The sequence below is a fragment of the Anastrepha obliqua genome, chromosome 1, assembly GCF_027943255.1.
Source record: "Anastrepha obliqua isolate idAnaObli1 chromosome 1, idAnaObli1_1.0, whole genome shotgun sequence".
Lineage (NCBI taxonomy): Eukaryota > Metazoa > Arthropoda > Insecta > Diptera > Tephritidae > Anastrepha > Anastrepha obliqua.
Window position 1 is genome coordinate 27,557,152 of NC_072892.1, and position 17,925 is coordinate 27,575,076.

Here is a 17,925-nt window from a genome sequence, read left to right on the forward strand (position 1 = left end):
TTTAAAAATCTGACGTGTTAGCGCACGAAGTTACATCGGAAATCAGGCTCATATTAAAAATAAGTCAATTTTGTAGGCCTGTGTAATTATTAAAGTCATTCGTATTGCCATCTTTAGAAATTGTGCTATTGCTTTTTCCACCCATCGATAAGTACTTCAGATGAAAATGATTTATTGGGTATCTAATATCTTGTTCAGACCAATATTTAATCTCCTCAAAATAAAATTAATCTCTTCGTTGATCTGGACTATTCACATTGCCGCTAGAGAATTATACAACAGCTGTTTCTGACTCATTGCTTCTTGCTTGTTTCGTATTGTTTTTCAATATTGCGAAAAATTTTAAAATTTCGTATATAGTAATAAAAGTTTAATTATTGTTTTTAAATATTCTCCACTCATTTCAAATAATGGAGGAATTATTTGATATTAAGCGCCAAGGAATGAAACGATGCACAAAATAGGTAGCGCATGTGAATCAAATTCAACAAAGTAAATTTGGACAAATATTTACACATTTGAATACAAATGTTCTTAGTTTATTTAAAATAACTATTGCACATAATAAGATTCGTGATCAAATGCACTGGAAAGTTGATTGCCAGTGGAATTCAGATGCATCTTTTAAAAATAGTTTCCGAATGAAGCCTTCATCTTCAAAAATTTTCATAGTTCAAAAATTTGGTAATATGGGAGAAGAGAAACACCTACTGCTGCAAAACAATTATATATAGATAAATGTCACGTATACCCTTTTTGGGCGTTTGGCCGAGCTCCTCCTCCTATTTGTAGCGTGCATCTTGATGTTGTTCCACTAATGGAGGGACCTACAGTTTCAAGCGGACTCTGAACAGCAGATATTTTTTATGAGGAGCTTTTTCATCGCAAAAATACACTCGGAAGTTTGCCGTTGCCTGCCGAGTGGGAACCGCTATTAGAAAAAACTTTTTCTTCATTTTGGTGTTTCACCGAGATTCGAACCTACGTTCTCTCTTGATTCCGAATGATAGCCACGTACCAACCTATTCGGCTACAATGGCAAAACAATTATAGCACATTGAAAAAACGAATTGAGTTTGTTTGTACGTGGTTGGTTCTTCGGCGGCATACCGTACAATAGCAAATGTGTACGAAATCGGTAAAAACACTGTTTGCTGCATTTTAATTGAGTTTTTCCATGAGGTCAAGAGATCTTTGTGGCCGTTTAAATAAATTCCCAATGAACAAAATTCAATTAAGGGAGTATTTAAATGCTTTCGAACCACTGGGTTTCCCTCAAAGGTGGTCTTTATAGGGACCACATAGAAGTTCATCCAGCGGCAGAGATAATTAAATCAAATCATCAACAAATTATTTCGCTTTCTTTCGTTTGGTTTTAATTGTTTGGCATTCGGTGATTGTCAGGATCGGCCGTAATGGATTTTTTCACAAACAGAAGAATTTCATGTGGATTAAGTTTTAGCCCGCTCGTTGACGAGAAAATCAAGTCATATTTGTATATGGCGAAATCTTGCTAAATCAAGTGAATTTCCAGATAATACATTTAACACCGATAATTACGGTATTAAATTTTCGTCCGAATATAATATTAGAGCCTCGGCAAAGCCATTATATTTTTTGGGCAATATAAAGAACATACCATCAGCATCGGTTTCTGTAGAGGGTTTCAAGGATACGATACGCTCTTCAACGCTACTTAACTGTAAGAGACGAACAATCAAAAGAACAGGCATAGACTTATAGCTAAGAGACTTAGCAAATGAATAAGCCGCATCCTCTATTCTTTTGGCTGACTGGTATTGGAAACAAAAAGTAAGATTTCCGATTGTTCTACCGCGATTTCCCTAATTTGGTAAAGTTCCAGAAAACTTTTTGACTACTTTTAATGCACAACTCATAATTATGAATAAATAATTTGTGCAACCTTTAGTCCTATTAATTTTTCACTGCAATTTTTTAAATTTTGCAAATTATCTTTGTATAAAGTAAAATGACGAGGACTATTTGTCAACTTAAGCTTCTTGTGGAGCCTATTCTCTAAGTTGTTGGGCATAATGGCTATGAGCCGGCGAGATCGGCGGAAGACACTTAATAAGCATTCGCTGAATATTTTGCGCAATCAAAACTAGATCTAATGTGCGACTCAGTTAATTTGCCAAATTATTTATCTATAAAAAATGCATAATTCCACTATATTATTAACATTTGTTAGTATTACGATAAATGGGCTCCCTATAAAAAACCAGTTTACATTGTATACTGTAAACGTCATCCGATTTCATTCTCATCCCAGAAATGTTTAGAAAATAAATATTGCACGCTTTTGAGCAGCATTTAGAAAAATAAATTTGGGCGAGAACTAAGCGACTATGGCTGGATGGTAGTTTTTACGTTGGAAAAATCAAAATGGGCGCACTGTCGCAATAGCAGACCAGACTTCAAGGTTCTTCAACTTATAAGCGATTTTCTGCAACACCCATTTTGAAATTTACCTCTATTAAGGACTCCACTATTTTAAAAGATTTGCCGTTCCGATCCGGCTTAAAACTGTAGGTGCCTCCATTTGTGAAGCAACATCACACCACAAACACGAGGAAGAGCTCGCCTAAACACCTAACAGAAATGTAAGCGCCAATTATTTATTTAAAATTTATGTCATCAAAAGAAAAACGATGCTGAATGAATCCACTTCATTTGAACAGTAACTTTTAGTTTAGCATTTGCACTGGAACCAACAACACGCGAATAATTTTTTTATCGCCTTTCTTATTTGACATTTTTAAGGAAATGAGGCTGTAGAAGTGCAGGGATCGGCTTTCCACTACTCCTAGAGTTTGCGGTCAGATTGTTCGCGAGCGTTGCAGTTGGATAGCCTGCAATGCAGGAAAAATACAGAAGACAGCCTAGATACCGGTGAGGAGGTATTACTAACAACAGTTAATTGCTACTAAGAGGTGAAATATTAGCACAAAGCGAATATGCTTTAACAGCAATTATGGTATCAGCGGCAATCAAAAAACAGGCGGACAAGGAAATGTGTGAAAAGGGCGAGTAAATACAATTAGAGGTGGAGGGATTACAGAAGATGGCCAAGAATGATATAATACAAGAATGCGCCAATCAGAGAAGAAGAAGAAAAATGCACAAGTGTACGCCCATCTTTAACCGCAATGCTGCTTGCATTGTATTTGACAGAATCCGCAGTGTAAAGAATACAGAGGTGATGACAGCCGTGAATCGCTGTCCTGCTCTCAGTGAATTTGGCAGGATTAGCTGGTTTACTGACGTGATAATATTTGTATTCATTTTATTGTTGCATTGTTTATCACTTATTATTATTCATGAGCGAAGTTTCCCTACAACGCCGTTCTCTTTCTAGTTTTTTATTGTTACGTCACAGCCAGATTTACTTTCATGGTGGAAGCAATCTTGTAATCTATCATCCTTGGGTACATTCAGCTAATAAGTTTTTAATTTTTATTGTTATTAGCTAGCGAATCTCTTTTACTACGCCGTTAGCTTTCCTGTTTGCCGATTGTTGCGTCACAGCTTGAAATACTCTCACGGATGTCGCAATCTTGTAATCTATCATTCATGAATTAGCTGCACTAAAAACCTCACGTATGAGTAGACCTGCGTTATTTTCAAACAGACCAATTAGTTGAGGCAATCAAGCCTTAAATTACATCCTTCACATACAATTTAGCTTGCACACCTAATTAGTATTTGATAGCTGTAGGCATTTTGATTTTATTGTAAAAAGATTCGGTGAGAAAAATAAAAAAAAATTTTAGAACGATTTTTATTAGTTTATAATAGATGTGTTGAACTTACTCAGTAAATACAATAGAATTTTGATTGCAATCAGGCTTCGTTCAGAAAAAAAGAAGGAAACCTTTCTAATTCTTTTAAGTTTAAAGCGGAAACAGATTTTGCTCCTTGTAGCATTAAAATAAAATGCAATTCAAAAAGTGATTTGAAAGCTGATAAATTAAATTAAAATACGTTTTTTTTTCTCTGCACGATTTTAATATCTTTCGCTTTCTTGTCTCTTCATTTTTACGACGTTTCAGAACTTATATCAGTTACGCCAAATCAAAAAACCTGGGCTAAAGCCCATTCTTCTTATATGCAGTTAGAATTTTCAAAAACTCGATTTTTTTTATTAAGGTACATATATTTAAGAATACATACAGAAACTTTAATATCGTTCCTGTGAATATTTTCGAAGAAGTGATTTTCAACCTTTAAACGAGTTTTTTTCAAAATGGTGTTTTAATTGGCTAAACCGATTAGTCTCAAATTTTAACACGAACTTCTTAAATATATTTTTAGTAATTAATCGGAGATTTTTTCTCACCAATAAATTTTTTTCTATAAACAATTTAAGGCCGAAATTTTGGTCTCAAATCGATTTTTTTTTTTTTGAGAAACCGTCGTTTTGTCAAAAAAATTTATTTCGCTTATTCCTTCGATTAATTACTAGATTAAACATTACTTTAACGAAATCTGTTTGGTTTTTTACTTTCAGAGGATCCAATTCAGAGATATAGCGCTCACCGCAAAACGTCTTTTTGGAGAGGAGCTCCCGGAGATCAGCTGTAGCTCCTTTCTAAATAAATATTTTTACAATACTAAGTCTTAAAATACAGTTAAGAGATAACATAATACGTGTATAAATTTTTAGATCAATAAATTTAACAATTTGCTGAGAAAAAAATCTAGAAAATTCGCTCTTTTTCGGCCTTCTAACTGTATATAACCCCTCAAGGCTATTAATCTTTTTGCAAATTTTTATAGCCTCGCGCCCCTGATTTTGCTTATCCACTGTTATTGACTTTCAATGCACCTCTCAACCGGAGCGGGTTTATTGAAGCATGGAAGGAGATGCACTTTACTCCTATTTTTAGAAGCGCCTATTTTCAGATTATTGTTGAACGTGCGTGTTGTGCGTGACTACCATTCGGGAGTGTGTAGGTTCGTGCATGAAACAGCAAAATAATAGAAAACGTTTTTTCTATTAGCGGTCGTCCCTCGGCCGGCAATGGCTTACCTTCAAGTGTATGTATCTCTGTCATGAAAAAGCTCCTCATAAATGAAATATCTACCGTTCGGAGTCGATTTAAAACAGTAGGTCCCTCCATTTGCGGAACAACAGATAGGAGGAGGAGTTCGGCTAAACACCTAACAGAAGTGTACGCGCCAATTATTTATTTTTTATTGTTAAACGTTTTGTAATTAATCGGATTTTTACTGTTAAACAGTGCGGCTTCGTGACTGGTAGATCAACTACTTTTAATAGCTCAAATTGATACTTCGGCGATTGACTTTTCGAAATCGTTTGATAAAGATACATGTACGTCATTTAATCTTAATTTCCATTTTTGTGGTTGTAATCATGCCTCACTATCCGCCATTGCGTGGTGGTGGTAGACAATGTGTTTTTCCATACATTAATTGCGCCATCTGGCGTGTCGAGGGAAGTATTTTGGGTTACCTATTATTTGGAATCTTTATCAATGACATAAAGGCTTGTTTTAACTCCTCAGAATCCCTTTTGTACGTTGATTAAAATCTACAATGCATTTAAATGCACTTATACACATTCAATTTACCATCAGATACTCGTATTGACAAAGTTTTCGCTTGGTGTAGCAAAAATAGATTATCCTTTAACTTACGGCGTGGTAGTAAATTTTAAACTCCCTGTTTTATCTCTATTTTTATGTGTATAAAAAGCCTGTTGAAATGTACTACCAATTTTCCAGAGTACTACAAAAAGTTTTAAATATTTTCTTTCTTACTAATGTAATTGGAGTTAATTTCGATTGGTTTATTTAAATAGATTGGTTTATTCATTAACATATAACACAAAAACTTCTATTTAATTAAAAGAGAGAAAATGGTGTCAAATTTACTACCACCTCTGCATATATGTATGTACTGTGCATAGGATAAAAAATTTCACCCCATAAATTAAGGGTGAAATTCAAATATAAAAAAGCGTTTTCATATCTCAATCTCCAAATTTCGTTCCCTTATTACCTGCTTCATAACATGTAAGTGGGTCTAGTTTAACCATAATTGGAGAAATTTCTCATCTGGGTGTGACGTTTGACTCTAGATTCTTATTCATTCACTAATCCGTATAATATCTGCTTTACCTGAATACGAATTGCCTTTTACGTCATTTGTAAGTTCTATTTTGGAATAAAAAAAGATTGGCGCGTACACTTCTGTTAGGTATTTGGCCGAGCTCCTCCCCCTATTTGTGGTGTGCGTCTTGATGTTGTTCCAAAAATGGAGGGACCTACAATTTTAAGTCCTCTACGATAGACTAGGAACGAGAAAAACACTCGGAGGTTTGCCGAGGCGACGACCGTTATTAGAAAAAACTCTTTCTATGATTTTGCTGCTTCATGCACGGAGACTCGCCCCTACGCGCTCTCGAATGGTATTCCCGCACCAACTCACTCGGCTACGGCGACCACTAAGTTGGTGTACAACATCAGTAGACCCGAAAGAAACCTAAAAGTTGTTTGGTTCAGTTCCCTCTTATAATGCCAGACGCATGCTCGTTAACCTTAAATCGGGACACAATAGAAGCATTTTACTCTCGCTGAATTTGGTTTTTATCGTAGTAAGTCGTGATGTTGGATCGCCTTTCGTACTCGAACGCATTTATTTTAATATCCCGCAGAGGATATTTTAAGAATTTATTCTCCTGATTTTTCTTATACTAATTTCAATTTAGCTTTCACTGATTTGTTACAAAGCTCAAAAAATGTTTTTAGTAAAAAATGCAATATTTTCTATATTTTAAATAAATAAACAAAAACGAGGACTATATTCCATATCCGGAAGTCACTTTACAGAAGATTAATCCAATAAATTCAATGGAGACAGATAGATACCAGGTAGTAGTTAGTAGTAGTAGTAGTTAGAACTCTCAGTCCGTCTTTAAGCCAACAGTAGCAGTTTTCCTGCTTCTGCCCGTTAAACCAATTTGTTTTAACTGCAAGCCCATTGGTGTGGCTGCCATTTATATCCCTAAGTTCATCAGTATCATTTAAGTACGTTGAGTCAAAGCATCTAAACCTAGTGGCATGTTATGTAGGTCAGTGGCAAAAAAAATGTCTAACAAACTCTTAATCCTCCTCATTCTAGCAGCATCTTCAATGGTCAAAATGAGGTAAATTGAATCTTTAAGCATGTTAACCTAGGAGACAGCGGGCTGTGATCAAAGCAACTAACATAGAGACGTTTTCCCTTAACCGATTAAGTAGCGCCTGACGTCCCATTTTGGCCACATTCTTTTTCTAGCATTACATTACAGACAATCAACCCATCTCGTGTTGGCTGTTACTTATACCACGCAGTTTGTAGGTTGAGAGGGATATACCTACGATCTCCTTACCAAAGGGATACGACAGGGGACAGACAGGGCCAAGGCATTTAGAGAAAGTAAAGGCAGAAAATTGGCAATTTGAGAACAAACTTTTTCTAGCAACTATTTTTTTGAAAAAAGTGCCGAATGGCCTCAAACTAACTTATTTAGTTATATTAAGTTCGGAACGGGCTTGTGCGTGACTTTTGGTATAGCCCAGGTTCGAAGCATCGAATGCCCAAATGATATTCAAGGTTCAATATCAATGGTCAACCCACAAGAGCATTTTAGCGACAGAAAAGCTTCTCATAAAAAACCATCTGCCGTTCGAAAGCGGCATAAAACTGTAGTTTTCTCCATTTCTGAAACAGCATCAAGACGAACACAACAAACTGGAGGAGGAGCTCGGCCAAACACTCAACAAAAGACGTATGTATGCGCCAATAATATGCACTACCCTATCGGAAGAACTCAAATGTTTGCAAATGACGTCGTACGTCAATCATATTTGACACTTATGAACTAGGCAGCTGCAGTATACAAACAGACAAGCAATAGAGCGCGTAAAGATAAATCGCTCAAAATATTTTTTTTTTATTAAATAAAAAAGTTATTCAAAAACAAAATTGGATGGATGATTAATTAGGTATGTATACGTATATAAGTTTCGGAAATGAAGAATTGCGTTAAAAAATGCGTGAGTCAATAAGATTACAAAAAAGTATACAATTTTAATAATTAGCCTTTATTACGGAGGACAAGTAAGTGCCACCGCACACGCTCCGTTCTCACTTTGCTGAATACAGCCGTCGGGTGTCAACTTACAGCTAACTTCACCTGACAAGCATTCGTGTGCCTTTTTTGTTCCTACGGCTCAAATTACCACTTCGCGGAAAGTGTTCTGAAACAATTGATAGTGCGATGATTTATGAACACAACGCGCAAAATGTGTCAACGAATACGATTAGTCCTATAAATATATTGCAACAAAAATTCTTATAAAGAGTCTTATAATAAAACTATCAGGTCAGTCCATAAGTTCGTGCATTTTTTAAAGGTGGTTTTAAAATTAATAAAAAAGATATTTAAAGTATGATAGAACAGCCAATTTATGGCAAGCTGTTGGATTTTATACATTGATGCAGATAAAACCATTTCAGTTCTTTGATTTAAGAAAGTATCGCAAATATCAACAAGGATAATGACCATGGAATGATAATTTGACGAATAATGGCTCATAGATCCCAGTTAAGTGCAAGATAAGGGGCCCACCGCTAAGTATTCTAATAACTCGCCAGTGCTAGTTCAGAGTTATTATTATTATTAGTTGCTGCCGCGCCGGTTTTGCGTGCAATTTGCTCAACGATAAGTTGTTAGCCTAGGGTCCTTAGCCGCATGACGGATAGCCGTTTGCTACAAGACAGACACTATTTTGGGCTAAATGCTTACTGAAAGGCGGCGCCTCCTCACCTTGTCGGTGATGGATTTGGTTTTGCAATTTTTATAAGATTGTACAGAGCCTACTGCCCAACCTTCTACGTCCGTATCCACCACCCGCTGCTTGCTCGAAGACAAAAAATTGCCTGCACTCTGTCTAAAAACCAACATGTAAATACAAATTAATATCAGAATTAAGTATTTTGGAGGTGTCATAAACAGAAGTTTTCCACTTAGGTATCGTTGAAGTTCTATATAGCTGAAGCTGCATGCATTGCATCCAAGAAATCAAATATTAATTTTTCGAAAAGATATTCATCTACATACTTGGAAATTACTACTGCAATAAATGACGAGTATCGCGTATTTTTTTTAGCTGCTGAGAATTAAAAAATTAATCAGCTAAACATAGAAAACATTTGGTTACAATAGACGGTGCAGCTTGCCATTCAGCTCGCTTAACAATCAATTCATTGAATTGGTCGAATGGACCATGTATGTAACTCGTAGCTGCGCGGACATATCATATTCAAAAAATAAATAAAGGGCTGATCACCCTGGGATCATAATTTTCTCAGTATTCATTGACATTTCATCATGGGAAGACCTACGCCTCAACAACGTCTACAAAGCGTACAAGCGTATTACGAAAATCGACGCTCTGTGAAAAGTCTTCATCGCGCGATTAGCGATGAGACCCATTTTTGGCTTATTGACAAAATTACGAATTATTTTACATTATTAGATGATACTCGACCGTTTAGACCATGTAAGGTCCGAAGTAAAGAGAATATTGCGACAGTAAATGGGAGTTTTGCCGAAGAACCGCTTCGGCACCGGTCTCAACAACTTGACCTAACTTATAGGACTAAAAAAACAACTAGCTCAAGATTTGAAGCCGGTTCATTTTCCAAAATGTCATAATTTCAGCCGTTGAGCTCTTGGGACACGAAGTTTGTTCAGCGTTGGGGCCCATTTTCGGCTTAACGGCTACGCCTATAAGCAAAATTGTCATATTTGGGCTGAAGAGTAACCTGAAGCCATTCAAGAACAGCTACTACATCCATTGAAAACAACAGTTTGGTGCGGCCTATGGGCTGGAGAAATCATCGGCCCATATTTCTTCAAAAACGAGGCTGGTGCCAATGTAACAGTTAATGTTGAACGCTACCGCGCTATGATAAAGGACTTTTTCCTGTCGGATGGCGGAAATTGAAGCCACAATATTTGGTTCCAGCAAGACGGCGCCTCTTTTCAAACCTCCCCCCAGACGAAGTTTTAAAAAAATTTTTGACATGAATCGATATGAAAAAATAGGCACTCAAATAGTAATAAATATATAGTATATGTTCAATTCTTCTTCTTCTTAATTGGCGCTATAACCGCTTACGCGATTTTGGCCGAGTTTAACAAAGCGCGCCAGTCGTTTCTTTCTCGTGCTAACCGGCGCCAGTTGGACACACCAAGTGAAGCCAAGTCCTTCTCCACCTGATCTTTCCAACGCAGTGGAGGCCGCCCTCTTCCTCTGCTACCACCAGCTGGTACCGCATCGAATACTTTCAAAGCCGGAGCGTTTGTATCCATTCGGACGACATGACCCAGCCAACGTAGCCGCTGGATCTTTATTCGCTGCGCTATGTCTATGTCGTCGTAAAGCTCATACAGCTCATCGTTCCATCGTCTGCGATATTCGCCGTTGCCAACGTGCAAAGGTCCAAAAATCTTACGCAGAATCTTTCTCTCGAACACTCCAAGCGTCGCTTCATCGGATGTTGTCATCGTCCAAGCTTCTGCGCCATATGTTAGGACGGGCATGATGAGAGTCTTGTAGAGTGTTAGTTTTGTTCGTCGAGAGAGGACTTTACTGCTCAGTTGCCTACTTAGTCCGAAGTAGCACTTGTTGGCAAGAGAGATTCTACGTTGGATTTCAAGGCTGACATTGTTATCGGTGTTAATGCTGGTTCCTAAATAGACGAAGTCTTTTACAACCTCGAAATTATAACTGTCTACAGTGACGTGGGTGCCGATACGCGAGTGCGCCGACTGTTTGTTTGAAGACAGGAGGTACTTCGTTTTGTCCTCGTTCACCACCAAACCCATTCGCTTTGCCTCTTTATCCAGTTTGGAGAAGGCAGAACTAACAGCGCGGTTGTTAAGGCCGATGATGTCAATATCATCGGCATACGCCAACAATTGTACGCTCTTATAAAAAATTGTGCCTGAGCGATTAAGTTCTGCGGCTCGTACGATGCTCTCCAACATCAGATTAAAGAAGTCACACGACAGCGAGTCACCCTGTCTGAAACCTCGTTTGGTATCAAACGGCTCGGAGAGGTCCTTCCCAATTCTGACGGCGCTACTGGTGTTGAGCAACGTCATCTTACATAGCCGTATTAGTTTTGCGGGGATACCAAATTCAGACATCGCGGCATACAGGTAACTCCTTTCCGTACTGTCGAATGCAGCTTTGAAATCGACGAAAAGGTGGTGTGTGTCGATTCTCCTTTCATGGGTCTTTTCCAAGATTTGGCGTATTGAGAATATTTGGTCGATGGTAGACTTTCCAGGTCTGAAGCCACACTGATAAGGTCCAATCAGTTGGTTGACGGTGGGCTTCAGCCTTTCACACAATACGCTCGCTAGAACCTTATAGGCGATATTTAGAAGACTAATCCCGCGGTAATTGGCACAAATTGCAGGATCGCCCTTCTTATGGATTGGGCAGAGCACACTTAAATTCCAATCGGCAGGCATGTTTTCATCCGACCATATTTTGCATAGAAGCTGATGCATGCACCTTACCAGCTCCTCGCCGCCATGTTTGAATAGCTCACCCGGTAGTCCGTCGGCGCCCGCGGCTTTGTTGTTTTTTAGCCGCATTATCGCTATTCTCACCTCGTCATGATCGGGTAGCGGAACGACAATTCCGTCGTCAACGATTGGGGTATCGGGATCTTCACTTTCTCGGTGACATGCGCAGCTGTCACTGTTCAATAGGTTCGAGAAGTGTTCCCTCCATAATTTAAGATTGCTCTGTACGTCAGTCACCAGTTCGCCGTCTTTGTTCTTACAGGAAAACGCCCCGGTCTTGAAACCTTCTGTAAGCCGCCGAACTTTCTGGTAGAATTTTCGGGCGTTGTTCCTGTTGGCCAGCATCTCAAGCTCTTCGCACTCACGTATTTCGGCCTCTCGTTTCTTCTTTCGGATAATACGTCTCTCTTCCTTTTTCAGCTCTCTGTAGCGATCCCACATGGCTCGCGTTGCGCCCGATCGCAGCGTGGCTCTATAGGCGGCATCCTTTATTTCTGCGGCAGCATGACATTCCTCGTCGTACCAATTGTTTTTTCGGGCTCGCCGGAGTCCGATTTCTTCTTCGGCGGCGGTACGTAGAGAACGAGAAATGTTGCTCCATTGTTCGTGGATGCCGGTTTGTTGGGCAGTGCTCTCCGAGAGCAGGAGTGAGAGTCGAGTGGCGAATCTTCTGGCTGTCTGTTGTGATTGCAGCTTTTCGATGTCGAACATTCTTTGCGTAGGGAGATGCACGTTTTTTGCTGCACAGAGGCGTGTGCGCAGTTTGGCTGCAACAAGGTAGTGATCCGAGTCAATGTTGGGTCCTCGGATCGTACGTACATCTAATACACTAGAAGCGTGTCTTCCATCTATCACAACATGATCGATCTGGTTTAGTGTTTTTCGATCAGGAGACAGCCAGGTGGCTTGGTGAATCTTCTTATGCTGGAATCTGGTGCTGCAGACTACCATGTTTCGGGCCCCGGCGAAGTCGATCAGCCTCTGTCCGTTACCGGATGTTTCGTTGTGCAGGCTGAATTTTCCGACTGTGGGACCAAAAATTCCCTCCTTGCCCACCCTGGCGTTGAAGTCGCCAAGCACGATTTTTATGTCGTGGCGGGGGCAGCGCTCATAGGAACGTTCCAGGCGCTCATAGAAAGAATCTTTGGTCGCATCGTCCTTCTCTTCCGTCGGGGCGTGGGCGCAAATTAGCGATACGTTAAAAAAACGTGCTTTGATGCGGATTGTTGCGAGACGCTCGTCCACCGGAGTGAACGACAGTACTTGGCGACGAAGTCTCTCTCCCACAACAAATCCGACACCGAATTTGCGCTCCTTTACGTGGCAGCTGTAGTAGACGTCGCAAGGTCCTATGGTTTTCTTTCCTTGCCCCGTCCATCGCATCTCTTGGATGGCAGTGATGTCAGCCTTTACTCTCACGAGGACATCAACCAGCCGGGCAGAGGCACCTTCCCCATTAAGGGACCGGACATTCCAGGTGCATGCCCTCAAATCATAATCCTTAGTTCGTTTGCAGGGGTCGTCATCAGTATAGGGAGGTCTCATCCGAGGCTTTTTTAAAGTTTTCATTGGGGGGGGATTTTTAAGTGGCGGGTCCCAAACCCAACGCACAACCAGCTATCCTGGAATGTTTCGCCTTCTCACTTTAGCTCACTCCCGAACGGGTGTTCGGAAGCTACCCAGAGGATACGTGGGCTAATCCCGGCCGTTGTGAGCTGCTTGAACCATATGCAGAAGAATCGTCCTGGCCATTCCCAAGTGAATGGCGATCAGTAACTTTCCCCACTTGCGTGGACTTCTACACATGGAACCATCCTCCAATATGTTCAATTACTTCTATAAAATCTGATAATAGCTAATGAGATAGATCGATTAGATGTACAGAGAACAAAACAAATTATACGAGTATACAAATAAATCATGAGAACATTGATGAGTTATTATAAAGCATATTATAATAAATTAATTTCAATCGTTTTTTGATTATTATTTATCTTTATCACCAATCAATGATTCATCATATCCAAAACTGTGACTTAAGCGTGTTCTTTGTCATAGATTTATAAACACAAGCAAAGTTATATCAGACTGCAACAAAAGTTGGACCCCCCTAAGTCTGAGGATCTGCGCACGGGCCTGTATGTAACACTTATCCACCAACTCCTTTTTTATTACTAGCATTCATTAAATGCTTTCTCTTCCAGTGCCACCAACGTATGTTTATTTATGCCAACTGCTTTAGTAATTCGCCACTCGCTAACGCATGGCGAATCGGAAACGGCTGTTATTATTTTAGCTGCTTTCGACTAACCACCTAGCGAGTAACGAATAAAACAAAAAGTGTGCCATGGATCTAACGTTGCATATGATTTAGCTACACTGCATTTTTTACTAGTTTTGTTTTTGCCAAACTGTTAAGTAATCCCATTGCTTTTCGAAGCGTCCTACCTGAAAGTATACAAAAAGGTTTGATCCCGTCGCAGGACGGCCAAAAGCTAAGCGCGTTGCTCCGCATCACTTGTAATTCAATTGCTTTTCGCAGCATCTCGCCTAAGGTATGCAAAATATATAATAAACAAATATTCCTGCTTATACCTGGCAGCCCTGGCCTACGCATATCGCCTATGAGCTAAGGGGCTATTGTCGCTTGACCATCACTAAACTGTTGTTGCTTTCACACACAAATTTTCTGGTTGGTGAGCAACGGAATTCGCTAGCGAGCAGAGAAGTTATTTTAGCATATGTAACTAATATATATGTACATACATATATATATATTTAAATATGTATTTATATAGTGCACTCGCTCTTAAGCGGACACCTAAGGGGCTGCAAAATTTGACCGCCTATAGGAGCTGGCCGCTTATGAGAAAAGTGTAAAAAAAGTTAATAATATGTTATGGAAGGGTTAATGTGGTATGACAGAATTGTCCGCTCAAGAGAAAAAATTTTTTAAAATTCTTAACAATCCGTTGGACATCCGGGTCTGGCCAGACTGGCTTTTTCGACTTTGGACGTAAATTTTATATATTTCTATTATTTCTAACGACTTGAGCTTCCAGACAGCTTTCTAAAATTTAATTTTCTATTTATTTATGGATATAACCTTTTACAAAGGATTCTCGAACAAGCCCAAAAACAGGCCAGGCCCTCGTGCCTAACCGAAGGTTTTGAAAAAGGTTTCCAACGGAGGGTTAAGGATTTGTGGTATGTACTGAAAAAGAGTCCGTTAATGGGAGGTGTCCGCTTAAGGGAGGTGTCCGTTAGAAGAGAGTACGCTGTATATATTGTATTACACCCTTTTTGAGTGTTTGATCGAGCTCCTCCTCCTATTTGTGGTGTGCGTGCTTATGTTGTTCTACAAATGGAGGGGCCTACAGTCTTACAGTTCTTACCTTCTTTCTATCATTTTGGTTTTTCATATACGGAGATTCGAACCAACACACTTCCGAATGGCAATCATGCCGCCGGCTTAATAAATTTATATTTATAATTTAATATAAGGTGTTTCCGGCGGCTCTGCCAGATATATAAATGTTTTTTGTTATCATAAGGAAGGCAACACATTTTCTGTCGAACACAATTTTTCATTATATCTTTATTCTATCCAGGCCCGACGAGAGGGGGTACTTTTTCCCCCGGGCCCGGAGTTTTCAGAGGGGCCCGGACTCGAGAGTAATTCGAATTATACGAATTAGACATAATTGGAAAGGGCCCGCATTTGCAATTTTCCCCCGGGGCCCGGATATGCTCTCTACGGCCCTGATTCTATCCCCTATCCCATGAACTCAATTCGTATCTGGTCTTATCTTGCCTACGTAAACCTATTATTTCTAAGTCGAATGCAGCACCTCTAGAGTAAAATATTTTTAATTTTATTTTAATATGAGTATTTATATGTATATAATATAAATGTTTAATTGCCTTATAAATAAATGAATTAGTATTATTCTTAAAGGACTTTTTTGGTTAAGAAAAATGGGGTTTCGCGCATATATTTTTTGGGATGTTCCCACCAAAACGGGCTTCCGTTTACTATAAACCCAAATTCACAATAATTCATATAATTCAATAATAACGGAATTCACTTTTTGTATGTCCGTGGAAGTAAATTCATCCGACATGGCACTTTCATAGAGATCGCAAAGGGAGTCTTACAACTACGGATACTGATTATGTTCATTTTGACTTGAAGATCAATTTTTAATCATTTTATATTTCTGGGAGTTATAATTCAAAAATATTCAATCATATTCAAAAAATGTATACGAGTAAAGAGTATACGAGGTATAAAGCTTCCTTTTTACTCACCCAAACCTACTCGGCTCAAAACGCATACATACATACATATGCATGTTTCCCAATTGAGACTAGAGTCGGCAAAGAATTTCATTTTCTTGGAGGTTTTATGGGGGCATATAAACGAAACCCTTCGTGCTTTAATGAATTGGACAGTTAGTACGATTTCTTATGAAATAAATGTAAATTCCGAATACGACCTGTATCGCAAATTTCTTCAGAATAGCTCGATCACGATCATGCACCAAACACCATAAATATGATTTTTTTTTAAACATCTTTTTTAAGTGACTAATATATATTTAACTTGGTATGTCCAATTGTCTCTGGTTAGCACAAAAAAGAAACGACTGGTGCGCTTTGTGAAACTCGGCCAAAATCTCGTAATCGGTTATTGCGCCGTTCAAGAAGAAGAGAAAAATATATTTCGAGTAATAAATACGATTTTGCGGAATATCTCGACCAACGCGCCACCTAACGGGCCCATTTCTCTTAAGTAATTGAGACATATTCCGAGTACAAACCAAATCGGAACATAAATGAAGGTTTTGGAATAACCCGGCCACAGCGGCTCCTCACCAGTAAATTTTTCCCAAAATAAAAAATGTCTTTTAAGACAGTTAATATATGTGCATTCGTACCAAGTATTTTCTGAATCGGATCATATGTAAGGTATATACATATAAATATCTAGAGTCAGCGGCACCTAGCGGGCCCAAGCAAACTCGTATCCGCAGAAGACTCACCAAATTGTCTTCATAATCACTTAAGCGTTTAGGAAATAAATTTAATGTGGAACACATTTAGGAAATAAATTGAATATGGAAATAAATTTTGGAAATAGTTCAGTTTTGGTAACGAAAAACCTTCCGAAAATATGGAACACAATTTAAGAATATGCATAAAACATTTACCTTATAGACTCGACTCCGTGAAGTCCACACTCAGGAGTTGTGTTTGGTTTTTCTTTTTTTTTCTTATGTGACCACAAAGTTTTTATGAAATAATTCTCCTTCTTTAAATTCAATATGAATAACGAAATCGCACAACACTTTCACTTGCTTTCGTATAATAACACTTTGTATAAGTATAAATAATTATATTAAATAAAATATTTGTTTTTATTTATGTAATAAAATTTTAGTTCCAAAAGAACAATACTCGATCTTTATAAGTATGGAAATCAATATTTGCTAATACACTTTTCTCAATGTGTGCAATTAAATAGTATTTACGTCTATTAAAAGCATGTTTACAAAAACACTATTAATATCGCTAAATTAAAGCTGTAAAAATAGTTGATAATACTAATTACAGTACAGAAAAAACTCGTATAAAACAATTGTTGTATTAGGCACATAGAAGAAGAACCCACATCAGTGAATTTATTATGAATATCCACTCGACACGAATCCGTCAAATGAAACAAGAGGTCTGAACAGCACTGACGAGTGCTTCTCAGATGGCTTCTGGATAGCCCTCGAATAAGTTTTTCTATTAAAGGTAAACGCTGCATTTTGGTTGGACAGCCAACGGAACGTATTTTTTTCTTTCACCTTATTGTAGCTTTTTTTTGTGCTCATTCAATCTAACATATACATAACAGCCGCATGTCCTCTTTCTCGCTTGCTCTAACACTGAAACATGCATGAAATCGCCAAAGGCTTGTGATAGGCTGTGCTATATCCAATCCAAGCGTCATTTACTTAAATGGCAAGTTCAGTTGATAACCACCCCAGTGTAAAGCGGTTGCTGTAGCCTGTTGGAACAATCCCCATATAACATATACCACTACATATACGGCAACAGGACGAGTGTAGTACTACAATATATTAGACCTTTGTATCGTTTGGTCTCTATCTTACTTACATTCATAACAAACGTTTTTTTTTTGTATTTAAAGCATGTTAGCACGAACGTATTGAATAAATATACATATGGTTGGACACTTAGTGCACAAATGCATGTAAATATATATGCATGCTGTGGTA

At 38.5% G+C, this 17,925-nt stretch overlaps 1 protein-coding gene across 2 annotated transcripts in view; it reads right to left on the reverse strand.

The window, feature by feature from the left end:
• Positions 1–17,374, reverse strand: part of LOC129235469 (thyroid transcription factor 1) — a 99,051-nt gene extending 81,677 nt beyond the window's left edge. Inside the window, exons 1-2 of one of the 2 annotated variants that reach the window (XM_054869335.1) lie at positions 17,310–17,374; positions 16,849–17,011 (exon numbers count right to left, since the gene is read on the reverse strand). The gene's annotated coding sequence lies outside the window, so the exon portion shown is untranslated. Of the gene's footprint in view, positions 1–16,848; positions 17,221–17,309 lie in introns of both variants that reach the window. The other variant, XM_054869334.1, reaches the window with a different exon arrangement.
• Between the last annotated feature and the right edge of the window lie 551 nt (positions 17,375–17,925).